The sequence below is a fragment of the Nomascus leucogenys genome, chromosome 19, assembly GCF_006542625.1.
Source record: "Nomascus leucogenys isolate Asia chromosome 19, Asia_NLE_v1, whole genome shotgun sequence".
In the NCBI taxonomy this organism is placed as follows: Eukaryota; Metazoa; Chordata; class Mammalia; order Primates; family Hylobatidae; genus Nomascus; species Nomascus leucogenys.
Window position 1 is genome coordinate 57,732,674 of NC_044399.1, and position 27,238 is coordinate 57,759,911.

General features: G+C 48.6%; 1 protein-coding gene across 1 annotated transcript in view; it reads right to left on the minus strand.

Annotated features, from left to right (window-relative positions):
• TOGARAM2 (TOG array regulator of axonemal microtubules 2) overlaps positions 1 to 8,217 on the minus strand; it is a 71,063-nt gene extending 62,846 nt beyond the window's left edge. The window contains exon 1 of the mRNA XM_030799900.1: positions 7,977 to 8,217. The gene's annotated coding sequence lies outside the window, so the exon portion shown is untranslated. The remainder of the gene's footprint in view (positions 1 to 7,976) is intronic.
• Between the last annotated feature and the right edge of the window lie 19,021 nt (positions 8,218 to 27,238).

The following is a 27,238-nucleotide window of genomic DNA, read 5'->3' on the forward strand; positions in this document are numbered from 1 at the left end:
CCGAGCGTGGTGGCTTGTGCCTGTAGCCTCAGTTACTTGGGGGTGCTGAGGCAGGAGGATCACTTGAGCGCAGGAGGTTGAGGCTGCAGTGAGCCAAGATTGTGCCACTGTACTCCAGTCTGGGCGACAGAGACCCTGTCTCAAAAAAGAAAAAAAAAAAAGGAGATAATGCTTATCTCACTTCAATATTGCATTCAATAAAATATGAAAATTGGGCCCGGTATGGCGGCTCATGCCTGTAATCCCAGCACTTTGGGAGGCTGAGGTGGGCAGATCACTTGAGGTCAGGAGTTAGAGACCAGCCTGACCAACATGGCAAAACTCCGTCTGTACCAAAAAATACAAAAATTAGCTAGGTGTAGTAGCACAGGTCTATAATCCTACCCACTCAAGAGGCTGAGGCAGGAGAATCACTTGAACCTGGGAGGCAGAGGTTGCAGTGAGCTGAGATCACACCACTGCACTCCAGCCTGGACAACAGAGCAAGACTCTATCTCAAAAAAAAAAAAAAAAAAATCTGGCCACAAGAGAGTGCCCAGAGCTAAGGAATATCCCAGGGAGCAGCAGCACCGAGCAGAGATGGGTAGAGAAGGGGAGGCCCTAAGGGAGTGTGAGCAAGGACAGCCAGGGAGGCCAGGGGAGTTGGCACCAGGAGAGCCAGATGAGCAGAGAGTGGTTAGAGGTGTCAGCTCAGCCAATTGGATGTGACCATTATGGAATGACTGGGAGCTTAGTGAGAGCAATGTCTGTGCCTGTGGAGGCATGGGGGTTGCAGAAAATCGCTGAGGTCTCAGGCTTGAGTGGAAGGTTAAATAGAGACAGTGAGACCAAACAATGCTGGAGAATTTGGATGAGAAAGGCAGGAGAGAGATTGGAGAGTAGCTGGAGGGGAATGAAGGGTGAATGAAGCTGTGTTGTTTGCTTGTTTGTTCTCTGTATTTTTCAGGGTAGGAGATTCTAGAGCGTGTTCACAGGAGGAGGAGAAAGAGTCAGATGGAAAAGGCTGAAGACAAGGGGAAGGAAGGGAGCTGATGGAGCAGGAGCCCAGTGTTAACAGCTGAGGGAGAAGGGCACAGGCTGGGCCAGATGGGAGCGCCAGTCCTTGGACCCTGGAGGAAGAGCCAAGGGTCCTACAGAGGGAGAGGTCAGGAAGAGAGAAAGGGCATGTAGAACGGCCTTGATATTGGCGGTGAAGAGGGAGGTGAGTCTGCTGCACGTGAGAACTGAACTCGAGAGTGTGAAGTTCTGAACAGTCGCAGGGACATATTCTGGCTTTAGAAGAACCAAACCATTCCTTTCCTTTCCTCTCCCAGATGCTTCCATCTTTATTAGGAGGGCTTCTTACAGGCAGCACCTACCCTTGTGATTTCAATTGCCATCTGATTATCGGGACTTCCAAGGCTACAGTGGAGCCCAGACCTCTCTCTCTGGAGCTGCAGACAAGCTGCGAGCTGCAGACAAGCTGCGAGGAGGCCTGGATGGCTCCACCTGCATGTCCATCTTTATTAGTTTGGGGCAGGGCTGGTTTCCACACTGACCCTCAACTCGGCCACTCCTAGAGCTGGCAGTCCCAAGAGCCACTTCACCCCCAACTAGGAGACTGATGTCCACAACCACCAGACCCCCTGTGGGGGCATCCAAGCCCCCTGCCACTCAGGCCCCTGACTCCAGCTGTGACTGGCATGTGGGGGCCAGCAGGAAGGCCGTTCACAGATGAGAAGCCCCCCACCACAACTGGGCCCCTTTACCAGCTCTGGGGCTACCACCACTGCTGCAGATGGCGTCTCCCCTCCCATCGTGAGATCAGGTGGGGTTAATACTCCTGCAACCACTCTGTTCTCAGACAATATGAGGTGCAGCCAGCCAGCAATTCCACAGAATGCAGACAAAGGGACAAACAGTGCCAGGCTCATGGCAATAATGCAGTAACTGTAGTGTGACTGAATGAATGAATTCAAAACTAAAGCACATTGGCCGGGTGTGGTGGCTCACGCCTGTAATCCCAGCACTTTGGGAGGCCGAGGCGGGCTGATCTCGAGACTGTCCTGGCTAACATGGTGAAACCCCAAGTCTACTAAAAATACAAAAAATTAGCTGGGCATGGTGGCAGAAGACTGCAGTCTCAGCTACTTGGGAGGCTGAGGCAGGAGAATGGCGTGAATCTGGGAGGCAGAGTTTGCAGTGAGCCGAGATCACGCCACTGCACTCCAGCCTGGGTGACAGAGCAAGACTCCATCTCAAAAAAAAACACTAAAGCACATCTTCCAGACAGTCTTACTGAGAAGAAGCTAAGTGAAGGAATTAACATTTCTTAGTTCCATTTTGCTTTGTGCCCGGGGCAATGTACTACAATGTGCTTCCAAATACTATGCCACTGAGCTTTGGAAATAGAGAAAGAAAGTATATATTTTCATCTTCATTTTATAGACAAGACGATTGAGGCTCAGAGAGGTTAAGTAACTAGGTTGAGGCCACAGAGCTACTAAGTAGAAGAGTCAGGGCTGATGGTTTCTGCTCATGGAGGTGGCAGTATTTCAGGGCATTCATTCAGGAGTCAACAGGGTTAAATTCCATCACCTACTAGCTGGGTGACTTCAGGCACATGATTAAAGTTCTCTGAGTCTGCATTTAACTGTGAGATGGAAATAATAATATCTAACTCCAAGGTTATTGAGAATATTCCAAAAAATATGAGAAACATTTAATAGGCCGATTGGGCCCAAGAGCTCAATCTACAGTGGCTATTAATAGTATTGGTTGTTTAGTAACTGTTTTGCTGTGTTCAGATGTTCAGGAAGAGGGGAAATGTCCCTTTTGAAAGTCTTTGGGCCAAGAAGCGACAGAGGCCTGGCTGAGGCTGGACAGCAACACCGAGGTGCCACCTTGTGCAGCAGGAGGTCCTTCCACTTCCTGAGCTGTCGAGGGTGAGCAGGAAGCAGTGGGCAGGCTGGGGCGGGACACTTCCAACAGGGGTCAAGTACCACGTTGCTGGGAAGAACCTTTCTTAACAGAACAGTCTGTTCAGGAGGCAGTTCACACATGAATCTAATGACCTCCCAGGAGAGGGCAGAGGAAGTGGTCAGAAACCCAAAGCAGCACTTCCCAATTGTTTTATGCCCAATGCAGCTGAGGAATGTGGCCATCCATTTATAACAGCAGCTCAGTGTGGGTGTCTCGGGTTGGGGATAGATGGGCCACAGCATTTAAAACAGCCCCCCACCAACCCCAGGAAATTCTGATGTGAGAATTAATGGTCTAAAAGATATAGGAAAGCCTAGGGTGACAGAAAGTTTTATTTAGGCTGTTTTTGAAAAACAATGAGATAGGTGACAAGCAGGGCTGCCATGTTTGATTGTCTAGGTTGGGCACTGCACAAGGGCATCCTAATTAAGGAGACATCTCTCACACTACATTTTTTTTTTTTGGAGACACAGTTTCACTCTGTCGGCCAGGCTGGAGGGCAGTGCCATGATCTCAGCTCACTGCATCCTCCACCTCCCAGGTTCAAGCAGTTCTCCTGCCTCAGCCTCGCAAGTAGCTGGGATTACAGGCATGTGCCACCACTCCCAGCTAGTTATTTTTTTGTGTGTATTATTAGTAGTGACGGAGTTTTGCCATGTTGGCCAGGCTGGTCTCGAACTCCTGACCTCAAGTGATCCACCCACCTCAGCCTCCCAAAATGCTGGGATTACAGGCATAAGCCTCACACTACATCTTCTCCAAAGTCCTGGCAATGTTGTTTTAGACAATGACTGTACATATTTGTACATTCATTTCAGTCTTTTTCTGATGAATAGAAGAAAAGTGTCTTGAGAAAGAGACATCTTTTTCTAATTTACAAAGGAACCATATGAGTGGGCTGTGGTCCTAGTAACAAAGCATATGTAACTTATACACAAATTTACAAAATTCAAAATCTTCTGAACCTGCCCCCACCTTTGTGTATCGTGTTGGTGCAGATATAAATTAGAGATTAATCAGAACTTGGTCTAGTAATTTAACAGAATTTCCCGTGCCTTTCTCTGGTCACTAAATTTCAAGCTATAAGGGGACTTGGAGGTCAGCTAGTTTCCTCCCTTGTAAATGAGGAGTTAATGAGCCAAGATCACACCATTGCACTCCAGCCTGGGCAACAAGAGCAAAACTCCAACTCAAAACAAAAAAATGAAAAACAAAACAAAAAAAAAACCCCAGCAATTTAGTTCTGGAGGCTGGGAAGTCCAAGATCAAGGTGCCAGCTGATTCGGCTCCTGGTGAGGACTCACTTCCTGGATTGCAGGTAGCTGTCTTCCCTTTGTCCTCATATGGCAGAGAGAGAGAGAGAGAGAGCAAGCTCTCTGGTCTCTTCTTCTAAGGACACTAACCCATCATGAGAGAAACACCCTCACAATCTCATCTGAATCTAATTACCTCCCAAAGGCTCCACCTCCTAATACCAACACATGGGGGGTTAGGCTTTAACATCTGCATTTGTGGGATACATGCATTCAGTCTACAACACCTACATAAGGCCATCAGGAGCCAATACCCATTCCATGGCCCATACCCCTATAGGCATCACACTGGCTGCCAGCTGGCAAGGCCTTCAGCAGGACTGGAAGGAAAGCTTCCTTTTCCAGCTTCCCATCAAGGCCTCCCCAAAATGGTCACCTTGCCACTGCAGTGCCTGGTCAGAGCCCGTGTAGTGTGCTCCCAAGGATTAAGGTTTTTGGAGGGGTTGGATACCACTGCATCAATCCTGCCCGAAATCACACAGCCATTGGCTGGGGCTTGGAAGTCTTCTGCTGGCCATGAGATTTCCACCATCGAGGTAAGAGTTATCCTAGCACTTGATCATAGTCCTGGAGTCTCGAATGAAAAATGGCTTGGTCCACTGCCCCAGGAATGCCTTCTGCAGGGTTTGGCTGATCAGTTGAGGATTCCTGCCCAATAGTGGGAGCTTGAATCTTCAAACTATAGACTGTGAAAAAACACATGTACTCGGAGGATCAGAAGGGACTAGGAAGCAAGAAAGCATCTTGTCCAAAGTCTCAGCAAAGATGTATTGGCATGACTCTAGCATCTGAATGTCTGTCACACCCCAGGAAAGGGCTCTTGGCAAAGGCCTCCCTGCAGGAAGCTCAGAAGACTTCAGATCCCCGGCCCTGTCCCTTCCCAATGGCCCAGGAGAAAGTCGACTTTCTTGAATAGGAGCCAGAGTTTTGCATGTGCCTCTTCAGGACATACACCAGGTTTTGCCTGGGAAATGTAAATGGCTTCTGTGGAGGGACATTTTTTTTTTCTGTCTTTGTTTTATTGAAGAGAAATCCAAGACCCAGGAAGGGATGTGAGTTGGGCCAAGAACCAGAGGTTTTAAAACACAAAATGGGAAACTCAGACTTCCAGACAGTGGCTCTGGAGCCTGGGTCTGTAACTCAAACGCTAAGAAGTACGTGGAAGAGTGATTGGTCCTCCAAGAAGAAAGATGGAGGAATGGGAGGGCAGAGAGAAAAATGGGGCTCAAAAGCCTGAGCACCATGAGGGGCTGAGATCACAGAGAGCGGAGGAAGGGAGGCACCCAACAGAGGAGGAAAGAGGTGAGGAAGAAGGGCTGGGGGCAGATGCCCAACCCCCTGGTAATCAAGAAAATACACACGAGATGCTACCACCATCCCACAAAGATGGGCAAAAATTGAGATGGGCAGCAATGCCACGTGCTAGTGAGAGCACAGAGCAATGGGAGCACTCACAACAGCTGGCAGGTGAGATGCAAATGGGCACAACCCCTTGGGAAAGTGGTCTGGCTTTACCTGATAAAGCTAAAAATGCACAAACCTAATGTTCAGCAATTCCACTCCTAGGAACCCACCCTTGAGAAAATCTTGCACAGGTGATCCAGGAAAGGAGCTCAAGAGTGTCCAGAGCAGTGCCATGGATAATGGCCAAAATCTGGAAAAAATCTAAATGTCCAACAGGAAAATGAACGAATAAATCATGGTGCACTCACAACACAGAATATGACAGGGCAATGAAACAAACGACTGCCCCACTCAACACTATGGATGATGCCACAGCGTAATGTTTAGTGAAAGCAGCCAGACCCAAAAGACTACACAGGGTATGACCCTACTTCTGTAAAGTTCAAAGGAAGACAAAATTACATCGAGTGTTTAGAAATTCATACATAGGCCTGGCGTGGTGGCTCACACCTGTGATCCCAGCACTTTGGGAGGCCAAGGCAGGCAGATCACCTGAGCCAGGAATTCGAGACCAGGCTGAGCAACATGGAAAAAACCCATCTCTACAAAAACAAACCAAAAACAAAACAAATATATATATATATATATATATATATATACACACACACACACACACAAAGATTAGCCGGGCATGGTGGTGTGCACCTGTACACCCAGCTACTTGGGAAGCTGAGGTGGGAGGAACACTTGAGCCTAGGAGGCGGAGGTTGCAGTGAACTGAGATCACGCCACTGCACTCCCACCTGGGGGACAGAGTGAAACCTTGTCTCAAAAAATGAAGCGAAATTAAATTAAAATAAAAATGCAGACATAGATGGAAAACTTGATAGAAAATCAAGGAAAAATTAGTAGCATGATTAACCCTAAGGGGAAGGGAGGCAGCTGTGATAAGGACAGGGCCCATGGGGGTGCGTTCTGGGAGGCAGCCAGTTTTTCTATTTCTTGGCCTGGGAGGTGGCTACATGGACATTCACTTTATAATTATTCCTCACACTGTGCATGCATTTTATGCATTCTTCTGTCTGCAATAATAAACTTCCAGCCTCTGTGCTGGTGAGCAGAGTCTGGTGCCTCTGAGGTGGCCGTGGGGTCAATGGGAGGATGCGCTGCCCTCAGAGGCAGGTCTCTCCAGAGCTCAGGTTGACATCTCTCTATCCCTTGCCCCCAACTACCTCCCCCTTTCTTCAAATCTGTTAGTCTCAGGCTCCATGGGCTGAAACTGAGCCAGTCCTGGGAGCCAGCCTGTGGCTAGAAGGCTGCAGGGCCGTCTCTTGCAGGGCATTGGTGAGAAGGGCGAGGGACTGCCCAGTTCAGGATAGAAGCGATTATGGGCCCCACATACCACTTCCTGGGGCCAGGCACCAGTGCCCTGTGGCCTGCCTCAGTGATGCTCCAACAGAGCACGGGCCTCAGTCCCTCCCCTCCCAGCACTCCTGAGGAAATGGCAGCCTTCTGAGGTCCCCCGCCAGCACCAGCCCTTGTCCTGGAGAAGTGACTGGTATAATCTTAGTTTCAGGAGACTGAAATGTGCTCCAGAAAGGAACACGCCAATCTCCACCGTGAAAACAGCATCAACAACAGTAACTTCCGTTCTGCACATGGGCTAACGTGCCAGCTGCCCTCCTGACTGTCTCCATGCTCACAGACAGCACCAAGAGAGGCTTTTTTAAAACCCTTCTTCACAGATGAGAGACCTGAGGCTCAGAGAAGCAAAGAGCTCAAGTCCACACAGCCAGAAAGAGGTGGGGTTAGAATTCAAACCCAGAGCAGAGCCCCTCCAAGACCTATGCTCTCACGGGGTGCCCCAGCACCCCTAAGCACAGGTGCCATCCCCACAGCATGCCCCCACCCCTCCTGGCACCATTGCCCACAGCACCCCAGGGAGCCATTGCCCTGTGAAGGGTTCACCCTGAGGCAGAGAGCACTGCCCACAGAGGCCATGACTCGGGGAAGGGGCCAGCCCAGGCCAGCCCCTCCTTCCTTGGCTTGCAGTGCTCAGAGAGCAGTGAGTCCAACCTCCTCCCCCAGAGCTGCCACATGAAGGCCCAGAGAGGGTCAGGGACATCCCCACGGTCACACAGCCTCCATGTCACGGCAGGATGCTTTTTCTTTCACTGTGCATTTGTGCTTGCTCCAGTTCGGGTCCTTATCCCTCCCTCCAAGGACTTCAGGGGTCCTGACCCACCCTCCCATTCACCTCCCTACAACAGACGGCTTGGTGGACCTATCGCCTCTCACCTCTCTGTCCAGAGGCCAAACCCCTGTCACTGGAGGAATCCAGGGTCCTTGGCCTCTATAGAGACGTTGATGCTCATGGGCCCAGGGAGGCAAGGACGGGGCAGCCCCAGGCCTGGCCCACCCTGGCCCCCACCAGCCACGCAGTCCTGGGCCGCAGCCTCCTGTCTGAGCAGGTGCTGGGTGGCCACGAGCCCCACTGCTGGCGTGCTCCAGCTCTCAGCAAAGCTCTCCTTGAATAAACAAGGCTGCATAGCAACCACTCGCTGAAGGAGCCCATAGCTCCCTGCGGCGGGGAGAGACCAAGCCGAGAGACTTTTCCCCTTGGTCTCATTGCCTCTGTGGCTCACCGGAGCACAGGCACTCCCAAGTGGCCGACCTGTCCTCTGGGGTCATGGACACCACAGAAAGAGAGAGCACTGGGCCCCCCTGCCTGGTGACTGCAGCCAGGAAGTGCATAGCTGGCTTGGTGCAGGGATGTTGTTGGTAGAACCCTTGGTTTTGCTCACATGGCCTCTGGGCTCAATCTGCTTCTGCTTACTAACTCTTCTAGAGGCAGAAAGACAGAGTGAGCATCCAGGCCTTGGCAGCAAGCAGCTAGGTTTGAATCCTGATCCTGCTACTTCCAGCTGTGTGCCCTCTGGTCAGAACTTTACCTTTCTTGACCTCAGTTTCCTCATCTATAAAATGGGTACAACAATAGTACTGACTTGATAGGGTTGCTGTAAGGATTTCAAAGGTGCATGTAACAGCTTGTAATTTTGTCTAGCACTTGGTAGGCTCTCCATCACTTCCCCAGAAATCCTTGCAGAGCAGGAAGCCTGTGGCCTTCGTCCCAACCAGATTTCTCCACCTTAACTTTTGGAAAATGTGAATCCTAGCAGCCCATGTGTGCTTCTTCACTGAACCCAGGCTCTTGGGCAGAAATCCCAGGCTAGCATCCTCTCCCTGGAATGACAGCCAATCCCATTCCTCATGCTACCCCCTTCTAGCCCTCACTATCCAGGGGACACACGGTGGAAGCCAAGGACTCAATTTGTATGCAGGCTTGCAAACAGCCACTCGCCCAAAGATACTATGAAGTTTCCCAGGCAGCTCCTCCCCATATTCTGTACAAAGGAATCAGCAGGTGTGTGGAACACACAGGGAGGGCTGGTGGGAGGCCAACTACACCCCACAAGGCCTGGGCCGCTGAAATCCTTGCACATGGGTAGCTCCTTCCTGGGACTCTCTCCTCTTCCCTGAGATGGCCAGGAAGGGCAGGCCTTGGGAGTAGCTGCTGTCATTTACCAAGATCCAGGAGGGAGCAAGGAGGGCCAGCCAATTATGACTGAGAACAAGGTCCCCCTGGGGCAGGTGCTGGCCTCAAGCCAGAGGTCACAGCTGACAAGGCTAACGGAACTCCCGAACTCCCTCTGGCAGAGGCCCAGAAAGGAGGCACTTCCTCCAAACTAGGAACAGTGGCTATGCCGATTCCCCTTGGGAGACAGGTATGAAGATGCCCAGGTGGGGAAAGAGAGGCCTGGCAAGTTAAGCCCTTGCCCCAAGCCACACAGCTTGTGAGGGCGAGTCAACCATGGGAACCCAGGGCAAGGATGTGACAAGGCAGGTTTTGGTGTCCCTCAGCTCTGGCAGGGAGACCGTGTATGTGTAGCTCCCCCAAAGCCCGCTGCTTGAGTCGGAGCTTCTAGAACACAGATCCGATGGCCGTGCCCTGCTGGACACCCCTCGTGGCCCCTGCTGTCCTTGGGGTAAGGGCCAGACTTAGCACCATGGCTGGCAAGCCCCTCTAATCAGTCCCCACTGCATCCTCCTTCGGCTCCCGGGCTCTCCACACTCTGCCTCCACTGGATGGCCGAGCATTATGTGTTCCCAAGGTGGGCTGGCCACGCTCTGTGCCAAGTGCTAGAGACACAAGAGGCAGCACAGCCTGCCCTCAGGAGCTGAGTGATGGAGAGAGGCCCCAGCAGGTAACCCCCTGCTCGTTCCTGTGTTACCTGCAATAAGGGAGGATCGATAGCACAGCACAGCCCTTAAGAACCAGGGCTCTGAAGCCCCTGGATTCCAGACTGGATTCTGATCCCAGCAATGACATCTTAGGCAAGAAACAAACTCTCTGAGTCTTGGTTCTTTCACATGCCTAGCAGGGAGGCTGCAGATCCTCCCTCCCTGGGGTGGCTCCAGTGACCCTCAGTGTGCCCGCCAGGCACGGAGCACGCACTCACCACTGTGACCATGGACAGAGAGTGAATCCCAGGGGCAGTGAGGTGTGACATCCACATGAAATCCCCAAGGTAAGGAGCAGGTCAGGCGAGGAGCGTGGGTGGAAACCGCTGAGGCAAACACAACCTGAGCCCCGGGCCTCTGGGGGAGCCAGGAGCTGCCCGGAAGGATTGGGGCACTCCAGGTGGGGAGGGCAGCCAGGCTGCCACCTGGAAGCCCTCTGGAACTCCCCTGAAGAGATCTCAGAAAGAAAGGGACACGAATCCAGCCCTCAGTCATTTGTTGTGACTTCTTTTCTCATTCTAAAAAAAAATTTCATACTTAATTTTGTTTTCTTTCTTAAAGAAGCCCCCAAATTGTTTGAGCCTCGAGGCTCGCAAAACCTGTATCGACCCCTGGTGGAAGGGCGGCCAGACCCTTGGAAGAGGTTCAACAGCTACGAAGGAAGCCAGATGTCACCTGTCTCCTCCAGTGCCCAGTGTTCCCAGTCATCGCCCCGACTCTCCTGGGTGTGCTCACACTGGCCTGCTCCCACCCCCAGAACCGATGAACAAATACTTGATGTGAATGAATTAAACTGACTCACGATACAGAATCACAAGCTGGGAAGAGGGCTCTTGAAAGCACCAACATCCACAGGGGATAGCCCCCATCTACCCCAGAAAGCCACTCAAGATTTCAGGAACTAACATTCTATAACTTTCCGTGCTGATGGATTTGGTCAGTGGAAGACTACTAAATTCTGATCCTGCTCCCTCAGTAAAAATGTCACCAAGAGTCCTCTTGGCCCTTGTTGATTTGTAAAGTGAACAAAGCCGTTTCTATGTCTAGCAACAAGAAGGACTAGATACCCTGAACACACTTCCCGTTGCAAATGACCTGAACATCCTATATCCAAATAGTCTCCTGAACACGTAGCTGGGCTATTAGCAGGGGCTTCACTGAGGGGTCTTCTCCTCTCCCTGCTCTGGGATGTAGCTGTCATGCTCCTCTCCTCTCCTGGCCTTTGCTCATGCTGTTCCCTCCACCCCAAAAGCCTTTCCCATATCCCTTCCTGCCCCTTACTTATACCTATCTCCAGCCGGGCACGGTGGCTCATGCCCGTCATCCCAGCACTTTGGGAGGCCAAGGCAGGCAGATCACCTGAGGACAGGGGTTCGAGACCAGCCTGGCCAACATGGTAAAACCCCATCTCTACCAAAAATACAAAAATTAGCTGGGCATGGTGGTGCATGCCTGTAATCTCAGCTACTCAGGAGGCTGAGACAGGAGAATTGCTTGAGCCCAGGAGGCAGAAGTTGCAGTGAGTCGAGATTGTGCCACTGCACTCCAGCCTGGATGACAAAATGAGACTCCATTTCAAAACAAAAACAACCAAAAAAAAAAAACCTTACACCTATCTCCCTTGGCCAGTTCCCATCCGCTTGCTCCCAAGGGGAACACTTACTGACTCTCTAGAAAAGAGGTGCCTCGGTGGCTCACGCTTGTAATCCCAGCACTTTGGGAGGCCGAGGCGGGCGGATCACGAGGTCAGGAGATCGAGACCACGGTGAAACCCCGTCTCTACTAAAAATACAAAAAAAAAAAAATTAGCCGGGCGTGGTGGCGGGCACCTGTAGTCCCAGCTACTCGGAGAGGCTGAGGCAGGAGAATGGCGTGAACCCGGGAGGCGGAGCTTGCAGTGAGCCGAGATTGCGCCACTGCACTCCAGCCTGGGCGACAGAGCGAGACTCCGTCTCAAAAAAAAAAAAAAAAAAAGAAAAGAGGTGCCTCTCATCTGCCTTTCTAGGGCCAGCACTTCCCCACCACAGCACCACTCATCCGCTGACTGTAACTCCCCGCCCCTATCCTGGCCCACCAGCCAGCCACACAGACCTAAACTGTGAGTTCCTTGGGGGCAGGATTCATGCCTTATATCTCTAGAACCAGTGCCAGCCACGGCCCGCAATAGACATTCCACATGCAGCGACACCAACCTGACTGCACGTGGGAAGAGGAGGTGGCTGGCGGCATGAGAACCCTCTGCCCCTGCAACATTCACCGCTTCTTCCAGGACCAGACCTGAGATCCAAGCTGCAGACCAGAGTCTCAGCCCCATACATTGTATGGCAGGGAACAGGTAGGGGGAGTTCTGACCCCCTGGGCTGTCGTTGCCCCCTTATAAACCAGGACCATCCCAGGCCCAGCTGGAGGTCAGATCCCAGGGAGCATGGGGAGCGAGGGCTCCTGGTAGGGACCCTAGGAGGTAGAATGCTCAGGCGCCTCCCCCATCTCTGTCTCAGGTACCCATCCCTCAGGATAAGGTGCCCCCAGGCTAAAGATGGCTAGCATATGGCATGGCCAAGGGTTCCAGGCAAGTGGACAGAGGGTTGGTTCCAGTCCTGACTTTGTCACCATTACTGCGTGCCCTCCAACAAGTCCCTGCCCTCCTTGGGCTTCCAAACTGTCATTTGTGATCAGACACTGGGTGACCTCCTGGTCCCTTAGAGCCCTGAGGCCCTGTGTCCTGGGCCCTGGCCCAGGCTGAGGAGAAGGCCTGGAAGCCCCCCTCCCTTCACAGGCCACATGCCCCCAGGTAGGAAAGCGGACAATGGAGACAAGCTGGCACTGCCTCCAGACTGACACTGCACTGGCTTATCTCCCAAAATACCACTGCCCCAGCCCCTCCAAGGCCAGCCCCAGCCCGGAGAGCCTGGAAGGCCCTGTCGGTACCACAGGCTGGGTGGGGGTGCTCAGACACTGCCAAGGACACAGAACAGGCCCCTCCCCACCAGCACCTGCCACTGGGCTGACGTGTTCCCTGGGAAGTTCCTGGGAAACTCTAGAATAATGTATGCAACCTAAGCACAGGATCAGAGAGAGGACTAGGCCAAGCCCCTCCTATCACAGATGATGGAGTCACACGGGAATTCAGTGGTAATGACAGGATGGGGACTAAGGCCTTCTGGTTATGCTGCTTCTGGCCCCAGCTGCCCTTCAGGGCTTCTCCCAACAGAAGCCAACCCCTCACCTCACATGCGGTGTGCCTCTCCCTCCTTTCTCCCCATTCCACAAAAGGACGTGTCAGAGAAGAGCAGCTCCCTGCCCCACAGTCACAGGAAAGCTCGAGAGATGGAGGGCAGGGGGAGGGGAGGAGTTAACAGGTGAGTGAGTAACTCCAGAAGCTAATGGCAAAAAAGAATTTGGTGGTTTTTTTGTTTTTTTTTTTTTTTGAGGCGGAGTCTCGCTCTGTTGCCCAGGCTGGAGTGCAGTGGTATGATCTCCACTCACTGCAAGCTCTGCCTCCCGGGTTCACGCCATTCTCCTGCCTCAGCCTCCTGAGTAGCTGGGACTACAGGTGCCCGCCACCACATCTGGCTAATTATTTTGTATTTTTAATAGAGACAGGGTTTCACCGTGTTAGCCAGGATGGTCTCAATCTCTTGACCTCGTGATCCGTCCACCTCGGCCTCCCAAAGTGTTGGGATTACAGGCATGAGCCACCGCGTCCAGCCCAGAATTTTATATGTTTTTATAAGAACATGCAAAGAAATAGGAAAATGTGTAAAATGCTCCTAAACTTCCAGTTTGTAAAAATTAAGCATATGTTTCACATACTTACAATATGTACATATTCCGGTATGTATATTATAATTTTTTTTAAAAAGCCTCCACCAGCAGGGCCCAGTGGAGACCTGAAATTCCATCCCATCATCAGCAATGAGGAAAGGCATAGGGGTGTGAGGCTGTATCCTGCTTTTGCTGAGATGGTATCAGCAAGGCCCAATGGTGAACTGAACATCCAGTCCCACCTAGATCTGTGTGCTAGACCTAAACAGGATAAATGCCCTGCAAAAAAAAGAAGACAGAAGAGGACCTAGAATCTCCAACACAATACCCAAGATGTCTAGGAGACAACTGAAAACCACTCATCATACCAAGAACAGGTAAAATAACTTGAATGAGAAGAGGCAATCAATGATGCAACACCCAGATGACACAGATTTGAGGATTCTCTAACAAGGATTTTTAAACAGTCATCATAAAAATGCTTCAATTTGCAATTATGAACGTGCTTAAAACACATTAAAAAATAAAGCGTCTGGGCCTGGTGCAGTGGCTCACGCCTGTAATCCCAGCACTTTGGGAGGCTGAGGTGGGCAGATCACGAGGTCAGGAGATCGAGACCGTCCTGGCTAACACAGTGAAACCCCATCTCTACTAAAAATACAAAAACATAGCTGGGCGTGGTGACAGGCACCTGTAGTCCCAGCTACTTGGGAGGCTGAGGCAGGAGAATGGCATGAACCCAGGAGGCAGAGCTTGCAGTGAGCCGAGATTGCACCACTGCACTCCAGCCTGGGTGACAGACTGAGACTCTGTCTCAAAAAAATAATAATAATAAAAATTAAAAAAATAAAATAAAACATCTCAGCAAAGAAACACAAGACAAAAAGAAAAACAACTGGAAGTTTTAGAACTAAAAAATACATAATCTGTCACAGGAGTGTAGGGAGAAAAGAAAAAAATTTAAGAAAGAAAAATACAATATAAATAACAGCATGAATATGACAATGATAGAGGAAAAAAATCAGTGAACTTGAACATAAAACCATAGAAATTACTCGATAGGAACAACAGAAAAAATATAGACTGAAAAGAAATGAACAAGGCTGGGCGCAGTGGCTCATGGCTGTAATCCCAACAATTTGGGAGGCCGAGGTAGGCAGATCACTTGAGGTCAGAAACTCAAGACAAGACTGGCCAATATAGTGAAACTTTGTCTCTATTAAAAATAATAATAATAATACAAAGTTAGCCAAGCATAGTGGTGCATGCCTATAATCCCACCTACTCAAGAGGCTGAGGCAGGAGAATCACTTGAACCAGGGAGGCAGAGGCTTTAGTGAGCCAAGATCACGCCACTGCACCCCAGCCTAGGTGACACAGCAAGACCCTGTCTCAAAAACTAAAAATAAAAAAGAAATTAACAGAGCCCCAGGGACCGTGGGACTACTACAAAATATCTAACATTTGTATTATTGGAGTTCAAGGAGAGAAGAAAGGTGTGGGTCTGAAAAAGAATTCAAAGAAATAATGGCTGGAAACTCTTCAAATATGGTAAAAGATACTAATCTACAGATCCAAGAGGCCGAGCAACCCCCACATAGGATGAATCCAAAGAAATCCACATCAAGACACATCATTAAGAGGCTGAGGCATGTGGATCACTTGAGGTCAGGGGTTCGAGACCAGCCTGGCCAACATGGTGAAACCCTGTTTCTACTGAAAATAAAAAAATTAGCTGGGCGTGGTGGTGCACGCCTATAATCCCAGCTACTCAGGAAGCTGAGGCAGGAGAATCGCTTGAACTCAGGAGGTAGAGGTTGCAGTGAGCTGAGACTGTGCCACTGCACTCCAGCCTGGGTGACAGAGAGAGACTTTGTCACAGAAAAAAAAAAAAGGTATATTATAATCAAAGTTTAGAAAACTAAAGACAAAGTCTTGAAAGCAGCTAGAGATAAACGTCCCATTGTCTATAGAGAAACACAATACAAATGAGAGTGGATTTCTCATCAGAAAGCATGGACAACCAAGAGAATGGCAGATTTTTCAAATATTGAAAGAAAAAATCTATTAACCTAGGATTCTACATTTTTCAAAAATAAAGATGAAATCAAGACATTGTTAAAGAAAACTAAGACAATTTGTCACAATCAGACCTACCCGAAAAGAATGGCTGAGGGCAGGTCATTCAAAGTGGTTCATTCCTGTAATCCTAGCACTTAGGGAGGCTGAGGCAGGATGATATCTTGAGGCCAGGAGTTTGAGACCAGCCTGGGCAACACAGCAAGACCCTGAGCTCTACAAAAAACATTTTTTTTTTAATTAGCTGGATGTGGTGATGCATGCCTTTGGTCCCAGCTACTTGGGAGGCTGAGGTAGGAGGATTGCTTGAGCCCAGGAGTTTGAGGCTTCAATGAGCCATGATCACACCACTGCACTCCAGCCTGGGTAACAAAGTAAGACTGTGACAAAGGAAAGAAGGCAGGAAGGCAGGAAGGAGGGAGGGAAGGAGGAGAAGAGAGAGGGAGAGGAAAAAAGGAGGGAGGGAGGAAGGAAGGAAGGAAGGGAGGAAGGAAGGAAGGGAAGGAAGGGAAGGAAGGGAGGAAGGGAGGAAATGAGGAAGGGAGGAAGGGAAGGAAGGGAGGAAAGAAGGAAGGAAGGGGGCTGGGCGTGGTGGCTCACGCTTGTAATCCCAGCACTTTGGGAGGCCGAGGCAGGTGGATCACGAGGTCAGGAGATCGAGACCACAGCGAAACCCCGTCTCTACTAAAAAATACAAAAAATTAGCCGGGCGTGGTGGCGGGCGCCTGTAGTCCCAGCTACTCGGAGAGGCTGAGGCAGGATAATGGCGTGAACCCGGGAGGCGGAGCTTGCAGTGAGCCGAGATTGCACCACTGCACTCCAGCCTGGGCGACAGAGCGAGACTCCATCTCAAAAAAAAAAAAAAGAAAAGAAGGAAGGAAGGGAAAGAAGGGAAGGATGGGAGGGGCTAAGGGAAGTTCTTCAAACAGAAAGGGGGCAATCATAAAGGAAGGGAACCATAGAGTTGCTGTCCAAGGAAGAAGGCAAGCAGGTGAGGACAGGCTTGAGCCATCTGGATCAGAGCTTGGGGGAGGTGCTGCTCCAGGCCTGGCAGGGAAATGCCAAATCTGTGTTGAAATCTGCTTCTCCTCATCACCCTGTGGGAAGGATGTCAGCCAATCACACCCCACGCAGAGGAAAGAGGATGTGAAGGTGCAGGACTCTAGACCACATCACATGAGCAACAGCGAAGACATAAAGAGGACTCGGAGGCAAACAAGAGGGCTCCATTCTGCCAGTGGTGGGATAACCAGCCACGAGGGATTGGGCTTGGCCATGTGGCTCGGACACTAATTAATAGGAGTGTAGGAGGACAGACTTCTTAACAAATGGCTCTAACAAAAGGCTTTCCATTCTTAGAGGTGTTCAAAAAGCCAGACAGCAACCTTCCAGGATGTTTCATAGGAAGCAGGTTCTTTCCACCCCAATCTCCCAGCCCCCAGCCCTACCAAGAACCTTTCTAGCTCAGGGACCCTGGAATATGGAGGACATGTAAGACACATTCCCCTGCATGCCAGGTGGAGCCTATGTTCTATTCCAGCTATGGTCTGGAATCATGCCTTTGGCCAGACCTGCCCCAGGGCCAGTGGGAATCTCCAGCCCAGCCATTCTCCAAGTGTGTTTTGTGGAACAAATGAAGATTGTGGAAAGAAATACAGGACAAAGAAGAAAAAAATGTTCTATGGTAAGGGAAGTTTGGGAAACATGAACTTAAATAATGCTGAGGCTGCATCTGAAGGTGATGAGTTATCTCTGTTATAACAGAGTCAGTTACACATAAAACTCGTTCTCCTCTTTCCCCTCTTCTCACTACTCCACTTGACTAGTCTAAATAAATAATACTGACCAGGGGCAGTGGCTCACACCTGTAATCCCAGCACTTTGGGAGGCCGAGGTGGGCAGATTGCCTGAGCTCAGGAGTTCAGTGACAAAAGAGCAAAACCACCCTAGGCAACATGGTGAAACCCCATCTCTACTAAAATACAAAAAAATTAGCCGGGCATGCTGGCATGTGCCTGTAATCCCAGTTACTCGGGAGGCTGAGGCAGGAGAATCACTTGAGCCCAGGAGGCAGAGGTTGCAGTGAGCTGAGATTGCACCACTGCACTCCAGCTTGGGCGACAGAGCAAGACCCTGTCTCAAAAAAGAAAATGTGAATAAATAAATAAATAATACTGAACTCATTTCTTACCTATCCCACATCTCAGGGCCTTTAATATACACTGTGTATGATGACGTTCCAATAAGGGATAGAGTATGAAGCAATTTCCAAATCTATATGACCATATAGACCTGTTTGTTCATAAAATATCTCTTAAGATCAGAGTTTTCAAGAACAGACATTGCAAAACTCTGCTCTAATCTGTTTCAAAGTTTCCAAAGCAACTAGCCCAGAACTTCAGCACAGTCAAATAACAAATTTATCATTCAATTCAATTCAAATAATATTTTACTCCTTAGAACCATCAAGAAAAATCAGACCTCAAGAAAGGTGTCCAAGCCAGGTAAGGTGTAGATCTCTCTCCCCAGCTGGCACAGGCACATCCTCATCACTGCCCTTCAGAAAAGCCATCGGAACAAAAAAGGAAGAAAAACCAGTCAGGAAAAAATACCTCAGAGAAGACACAAAACCAGCCTCAGGGGTCAGAAGCAAGAGAACGTGTCTTCCCACCTCAAAAAACCTGATTGAGGATCCCCCCCACACCCCCACCAGTCCTTTCTCTAGAGACTATACACTGCCGGCCAGGCGTGGTGACCCACGCCCATAATCCCAGCACTTCGGGAGGCCGAGGCAGGAGGATTGCTTGAGCTGGGGAGTTCGAGAACAGCCTGGGCAACATAGGGAGACCCCATCTCTACAAAAAATCTAAAAATTAGTCAGGCATGATGGCACACACCTGTAGACCCAGCTACTCGGAAAGCTGAGGTGGGAGGATGGCTTGAGCCTGGGAGGTTGAGGCTGCAGTGAGCTGTGATCATACCACTGCACTCCAGCCTGGGCAACAGAGCAAGACCCTGACTCACAAAAAAAAAGAAAAGAAACTAAACTCCCACCAAACACAAGCCTTTGTGAGCAATTTCAACCCCCCTCTGGAATGTGATTGACAAATACTTTCCAGAATTCCCATTCCGTACCTGAGGAGCCAGGCTTCAGGGGAGCTCTCAAAAGCAAGAAGTCCCAGTCCGGGGTCTGCAGCCTCCAGGCCTGCCGGCTCGAGCTGTGAGCCAGGGCCCCCCAGGAGGGAGAGGCGAGCGGGAGAGGACACACCCTTCCTCCTCCAGGAGATGGGCCAGGGCCGGCCAGAGTGACAGCCAGGCCCAGAGGTATCTGGGCCCTGGCTCTGTTTGATGTGAATGGAAGAAAAGATTCTTGTTTTTCACAGTTCCCCTGGGTGACAGTTACCATGGATATAAATCAATTTTTAGCATCTGTCAGTAGCCAAATGAATAGAAAGAGTGCACTCTCTCAGAGCCACAGTCAGACAGAGACATGCATGGGGACAGAGTTTGACAGCAAGCTCAGGTCAGCCAATAGAGTGGGCGCAGGTGGGTGCATGGCTCCTGGGAGTCCACCCTGGGCTTCTAACAGGGTGCACACGCGGCCCCATGGCACCCACCACCAGGGAGAAGCAACTTGATATAGGTGGATAGTGATTTCCCCACATTAATAGGCAGGACACCCACAGCTCTGAGAGACATTCCCTAGAATGCCCAACGAAAATGTTCAAAAACAAGCCCCAGAGAGCGGGCCAGGGTCCTAATGGCTCGTTTAACAATCAGAGCTACCACTTATCATTTGCCAGTCTAAGCGCTTTACATATTAGCTCATTTATCTTCAAAACAACCCTTTGGATAGGTACTCTTATTATCCCCACTTTATAGATGAGGAAACTGAGGCTCAGAGAGGTCACTCAACTAGCAGTGGTCACAAAAGGATTAAAACCCAGCTTATCTAATTCTGTAGCAGCTCTACTGCATTGTCAAGACTTCTGGGATCCAGACCCAGCTCTGTCCCTGGGGCCTCATGCAAATCATTAAACTTCTCTGAACCCCATTTTCTCATCTCAAAACTAGGGGAAAAATATTGTTCCTTGCCTATGTCCTGGGACTTTTGTAAGAATTGCATAGAAGACAACCGAAATTTAGGGAAGGGAAGATAAAAAGAAAGAAAATTAACATTCATTAGGCATCTATTGTGTGTCAGAGCAGTTACATTGTTACTTATAAGAGTTATCTCATTCCAAGGTGGCTTTCTGAAACTTCTCTCTCATTCCAAGGTCAAAGACCTTGTCAGAGGCCTTGTAGTCAGGAAGCTGGAGTATCGATTCCAACAGAGGTCTGTCTGGTGGCAAACTTTTGTTTGGATGTTTTTGTTTTTCTTTTTGTACTCCGAGATGTCATAGGTACAAAAGTTAATGACCCATTGGTGTGAATGACCCAAGCCCCGTTGGGCCTCCTGTCTTCTGGAATCCTCATTTGTTCTGCCAATGTAGCTTCCAACTTCTCCATTTGGGAAAGGTGCCCACCCAGGACCAAAGCCCCCTGCCTCTGACGCCACTGTAGCACTCACGACTGCTGCCCCACATTCTGCCACGCAACTACAGATGCTGTGTGGCCTTGGGCAAAGCCCTTGACCTCTCAGATCCTAATAATCTCACATTTCAATGGAGCTAAAACCAGAACTGAAAACCTCCACGGCAAATTTCAGTCCCCTAGAGATGGCTGGCAGTGCAAACCTTGCAAATCTCCTGACGCCCAGCTAGAATCCTCCCGAAACCTCCCTGCACGGCCTATCACAGTGCTCCATCCTAAAATACATGTGGACCTTTGTCCTTCTCTCTGTGAATAATGGATGGTATATTCTTCTGGTGAGACCAAAGAGAAATATCCTGTCTTCCTCTCATGCTGATCTTCCTGGCACTCAGACTGCCTGCACCAATGGCCTCATTCATCCTAGATGCAGAGAGAGCCAGCTTCCGAAATACTAACAGCGATCACAGCAGAGGCAATGGCTCTTTAAGGAGCCTTTAAGGGTAATACAGGGGAGTACTTCACTCAGAAGCACGTTCAGCGTGCACTTTTTTCTTTTTCCTTTTTTTTTTTTTTTTTGAGAGAGAGTCTCACTCTGTCACCCTGGCTGGAGTGCAGTGACACAATCTCCAATCACTGTAACCTCCACCCGCTGGGCTCAGTGATCCTCCTACCTCAGCCTCCTAAGTAGCTGGGACTACAGGCACACGCCACCATGCTCAGCTAATATTTTTTGTATTTTTTGTATTTTCAGTAGAGATGGAGTTTTGCCATGTTGCCCAGGCTGGTCTCGATCTCCTGGACTCATGCAATCCACCCACCTTGGCCTCCCAAAGTCATGCACACTTTTCCTAGGGTGCATATGGGTGTGAGGAAAAGGCCAAAGGTGTAAAGGACCAAGATGGCCTCATTGCAACCAACAGACACACTGAGGAAATGGATAACCTCCACTGGGGAGAGTGGGGAAGGGCAGGGAGAGAGGGAGAGAGGAGGGAAGACGGGAGAGAGAGAATATGAGAGCAGAACATACCCATGAGTCTAGAAACCAAGGTAGCCAAATGTAGAATTTGCTGTGTTATAAAAACAGTAATAATTTAACCATTAAAAAGAGAAGACCTAGCTGGAAAAGAGATGAAGATAATGGAAACAAATGGACTTTATACCGATTGCTCTATAAAATGTGATTTTATACCTATTGCTCTATTGACTCTATTTAAGCTAGTTTTGTAACATTGCTGAGATTTTTTACTGAACACCTGAGGGTCCTTGTCCCCAGACACATTAAAGACCATCTTACTGGCCCAGCATGGTGGCTCATGCCTATAATCCCAACACTTTGGGAGGCCAAGGCGGGCGGATCACCTGACGTCAGGAGTTCAAGACCAGCCTGGCCAACATGACAAAACCCTGTCTCTACTAAAAACACAAAAAGTAGCCGGGTGTGGTGGCATATGCCTGTAATCCCAGCTACTCAGCAGGCTGAGACAGGAGAATCGCTTGAATTCAGGAGGGGGAGGTTGCAGTGTCAGTGAGCCGAGATTGAGCCACTGCACTCCAGCCTGGGCAACAGAGCGACAGAGCAAGACTCCATCTTAAAAAAAAAAAAACAACAACAACAACAACAAAAAACCATCTTATTTCATCTTCACGTTCACCCTTTGAATTGCTCTTATCTTTGCTTTGTAGATGAGGAAATTGACACTCGTGGAAGGTAAGCAATTTGCCAAAGCTCACGGAGTAAGCGCTGGAGACTGGATCCTCACCCCTCTAATCAGTGCTTTTTCAATACTTAATTTCTTTATAGGAAAAGGCACGCTAGGTCAGCCCATGGCCACCTCAGCTAGGGCCAGTGGAGGACATTTCATGATAAGAGTTCCAGAGCTTTAATTTCTACATTTTTTAAGCAGAGTGGCCTGTTTGATTTTGTTTTGTTCTTGTTATTGTTTTGTTTTTTTGAGACAGGATCTCACTCTGTCGCCTAGGCAGGAGTGCAGTGGTGCCATCACAGCTCACTACAGCCTCAAGTGCCTGGGCTCAAGGGATCCTTCCACCTCATCTTCCTGAGTAGCTGGGACCACAGGTGCACTCCACCATGCCTGGCTATTTTTTTTATTATTCGTAGAGACAAGGTCTCACTATGTTGCCCAGGTTGGTCTCAAACTCCTGGGCTCAAGAAATCCTCCTGTTTTGGCCTCCCAAAGTGCAGGGGTTTTTTAATTTTTACAAGATCCAAATTAATAAAGTCTAGACTTTGGCAAATTTCTTGAAATCTGATCATCTATTTTGGAAATGTTATCTGTTTATGCCCATTCACTTGAACAATGCATTTGATGTTGGGCACCTTGGGAGCCTAAAAATGTAATGTAAAAGCTGCCACTTTCCTTTTTTTTTAATGAAATAAAATTCTTCCTCTTGAAACTTTTTACATTTGCAGACTTGCAGACTTTAAAAAATAAAACATATATGGCTTTCATTTACACATGAAATTTCTCAAGTCCAGAGTCTTACAAACCTCTCTGAAATAAATGCAGTAGGCTATCCTGTGAAACTCATGAGCTGTCATAATACACATGAAAAATGGGTGCCATTTCTCCTGTGCTCTTGGGGAGTAGGCAGCCATTATAAACCATCATGTGGTGCGGATGATACGGTCTTATTTTTATATTTACAGATACATATACACACAAAAAGGTCTGGAAGGATATATGCTAAAACACTAATTTTGCCTACATCAGGACGCAGGGGATTGTGGGTAATTCTTGCTGCAATTGTTATTTCAAGATTTTCTACTGTAAACATGGATTATTTATATACATTCTTAAATTATTACAATAATTTGGCCAGGCACGGTGGCTCGCACCTGTAATCCCAGCACTTTGGGAGGCTGAGGTGGGTGGATCATGAGGTCAGGAGATCGAGACCATCCTGGCCAACATGGTGAAACCCCATCTCTACTAAAAATACAAAAATTAGCTGGCCGTGGTGGTGCATGCCTGCAGTCCCAGCTACTCAGGAGGCTGAGGCAGGAGAATCACTTAAACCCCAGAGGTGGAGATTGCAGTGAGCTGAGATTACGCCACTGCACTCCAGCCTGGTGACAGAGCGAGACTCCATCTCAAAAAAATAAATAAATAAAAAGAAAAAAATTAAGTAAGCTCATGCCTGTAATCCCAGCACTTTGGGACGCCAAGGCAGGTGGATCACCTGAGGTCAGGAGTTTGAGACCAGCCTGGCCAACATGGTGAAACCCCGTCTCTAATAAAAATACAAAAACTAGCCAGGTGTGGTGGCGCACGCCTGTAATCCCAGCTACTCGGGAGGCTGAGGCAGGAGAATTGCTTGAACCTGCAAGGCAGAGGTTGCATCGAGCCAAAAATCGTGCCACTGCACTCCAGCATGGGAGGCAGAGGGAGACTCTGTCTCAAAAAAAAAAGGCTAAGTGAGCTGTCTGTTTCTGACATGATGGAATAACATAGACCAAATACCCTCTCAGAAGAAACAATGAGAAAACTGGATAAAGTGTGAAACAATTATTTTTAGACACTGGACTACAGGCAGCCCTGCGATTCCTGAGAGAAGGATAACAGAGGAAGCGAGGCCTCCAGGAATCAGGCATTCTAGACCATGAAGCAAGGAAGAGGCATCCCAATCTAGTGGTACTGAGGAGACAGAAATTGGAATCCAGAACAGTTGAGGCAGCTGGAAGTCATATGGCAGAGCTCTTAGAGAAGAGGGAGGTAGGCAGAAAGCCTTTTCCAAAAAAACACCGAAAGTCTGCGTGGGAGTCCGCTTGAGTCTTTACTCCACACTAAGGTGTACACAAGAGGGTGCAATTCCAGGAAGCCAGGCAAAGAGCTGCTGAGAAACAGTGAGCTGAAGGGTTCCCAGGGCTTACATGGCATCTGAGTTCCAACTATTCAGAAAGAGGGATCCCTGTTGATAACTTGGGGCCTTCACTAGGGAACGGGAGAGGCCATGCATATTGCAACGCACATGATAAACCCCAGAGCCATCACTAAAACAGCAACACAAACGAGCAGGGCTAACACGCCAACAGTGGAGATGCAGTGAAATTTTAAAATTATTCAATCCAAATGTCATGAGAAGAAGGGGGGAAAGGGCAATAAAAACAGATGAGACGAATAGAAAAGAAATAGCAAAGTGGCACACTTAATCCCAATCAAACCGGTAACTAAACTAAATGAAAATAGTCTAAACCTTCCAATTAAAAGGAAGAGTTCAATTGGATAAAAAAAAAAAAAAACCCACCAGTCAGAACAGCAATTATTAAAAAGTCAAGAAACAACAGACGCTGGTGAGGTTGTGGAGAAATAGGAATGCTTTTACACTGTTGGTGGGAATGTAAATTAGTTCAACCATAGAGGGTGTGGGGATTCCTCAAAGATCTAGAACCAGAAATACCATTTGACCCAGCAATCCCATTACTGGGTATATACCCAAAGGAATATAAATCATTCTATTATAAAGATACATACACACGTATGTTCACTGCAGCACTATTCACAATAGCAAAGACGTGGAATCAACCCAAACGCCCATCCGTGACAGACTGGATAAAGAAAAGGTGGTACACATACACCATGGAATACTATGCAGCCATTAAAAGGAATGAGATAATGTTCTTTGCAGGGAAATGGATGAAGCCAGAAGCCATTATCCTCAGCAAACCAATGCAGGAACAGAAAACCAACCATCACATGTTCTCACTTATAAGCGGGAGCTGAACAATGAGAACGCATGGACACAGGGAAGGGAACAACACATGGAAGGGGCCTGCTGGGGGGTTGGGTGGGGAGAGGGAGAGCATTAGGAAAAATAGCTAATGCATTCTGGGCTTAATACCTAGGTGATGGGTTGATCTGTGCAGCAAACCACCGTGGCACACATTTACCTATGTAACAAACCTACACATCCTCCAGATGTAACCCAGAACTAAAAATTAAAATTAAAATTAAAAAAACCAAGACCCAATTAGGTGCTGTTTACAAGAAAAACACTTTGAAATTAAAAACACAGATAAAGAGGGAAAAAAAGAGATACATCATACAAATAAGAAGCCACTCGAAAAACCAGAGTGGCTACATTAGACAAAGTAGACATTAGAACAAGAAGTGCTCCCTGGTATAAAGATGGACATTTCATAATGTCAAAAGGGTCAATTCATCAAGAAGATGTAACAGTCTTAAATGTGAATATACCCAATAACAAAGCATAATATACATGCAGCAAGAACTGACAGATTGAAGGAAAAACAGACAAATGTACATTGATATTTGAATACTTTAATAGACCTATTTCAATAATTAATGGGAGAAGTAGACACAAAAAGTAGAAAACCTACACAACACTATCAAGCAATTTGATTCCATTAATATTTACAGACCATTCCACCCAACAATAGCAGATACACATTCTTCTCTTTTTAGACGGAGTTTTTGCTCTGTCACCCAGGCTGGAGTGCAGTGGCAGGATCTTGGCTTACTGCAACCTCCACCTCCTGGGTTCAAGCGATTCTCCTTTCTCAACCTCCAAGCAGCTGGGACTACAGGCGCACACTACCATGCCCAGCTAATTTTTGTATTTTTAGTAGAGACAAGTTTTCACCATTTTGGCCAGGCTGGTCTTGAACTCTTGACCTCAGGTGATCCGCCCATCTTGGCCTCCCAAAGGGCTGGGATTACAGGCATGAGCCACTGCATTCAGCCAGATACACATTCTTTTCAAGTACATAAGAAACCTTCACCAGCTGGGTGCACTGCATGCCTTGGCTGTCATCCCAGGACGTTGGGAAGCCAAGGCAGGAGGACAGGAGGATCACTTGAGGCCGGTAGTTCAAGACCAGCCTGGGCAAATAAGCAAGACCTCATCTCTACAAAAAAAACATTAAAAGTTAGCCAGGTGTGGTGTCATATGCCTGTAGTCCTAGCTACTTGGGAAGCTGAGGCAGGAGGATCACTTGAGGCTAGAAGTTGGAGGCTGCAGTGAACTTTGATGGCACCACTGCACTCTAGCCTGGGTGACAGAGCAAGACCTCATCTCTAAAACAAAAGAAAAAAAAAAAAAAGAAACATTTGCCAAGATAGATCATACACTGAGTCATAAAACAAATCTCAATAAATATAAAGGATTAAATCCTATAAAATATGTCCTCTTATAACAAAATTAATCAGAAATGTCAAAAAGATCTTTGGAAAATCCTCATATATTTGGAAATTTAAAATCACACTTTGAAATAATCCAGGAGTCAAAGGAGAAAAACAAGAGAAGGAAAAATTAGACAATACTAAGAACTGAATTCTTAAAATGAAAACACCACAGGCTGGGCACAGGGGCTCGTGCCCGTAACTCAGCATTTTCGGAGGCTGAGGTGGGAAGATCACTTGAGCCCAGGAGTTCAAGACTAGCCTGGGCAACATAGGGAGACCCCAACTTTACGAAAAACAAAATTTAAAAATTAGCCAGGCGTGATGGCTTACACCTGTAGTCACAGCTACTCAGGAGGCTGAGGTGGGAGGATCACTTGAGCCCAGGAGGTCAGGGCTGCAGAAAGCTGCCTGGGCAATGGAGTGAGACCCTGGAGAGACAGAAAAGGAAGGGAGGGAGGATGGGAGGGAGGAAAGGAGGGAAGGAGGGAAGCAGAGGGAAGGAGACAGAAGGAGAGGGAAGGGGAGGGAAGGAAAGGGAAGGGGAGGGAAGGAAAGGGAAGGGGAGGAAAGGGGAGGGAAGGAAAGGGAAAGGGAGACGGAGACGGAGACGGAGAGGGACAGGGAGAAGGAATCAAAATTTATGGGGTGCAACTAAAGTGGTGCATTGAGGGAAAGTCTACCTTTCAGTGCTAAACTGGAAACAATGCAGATCTCCAC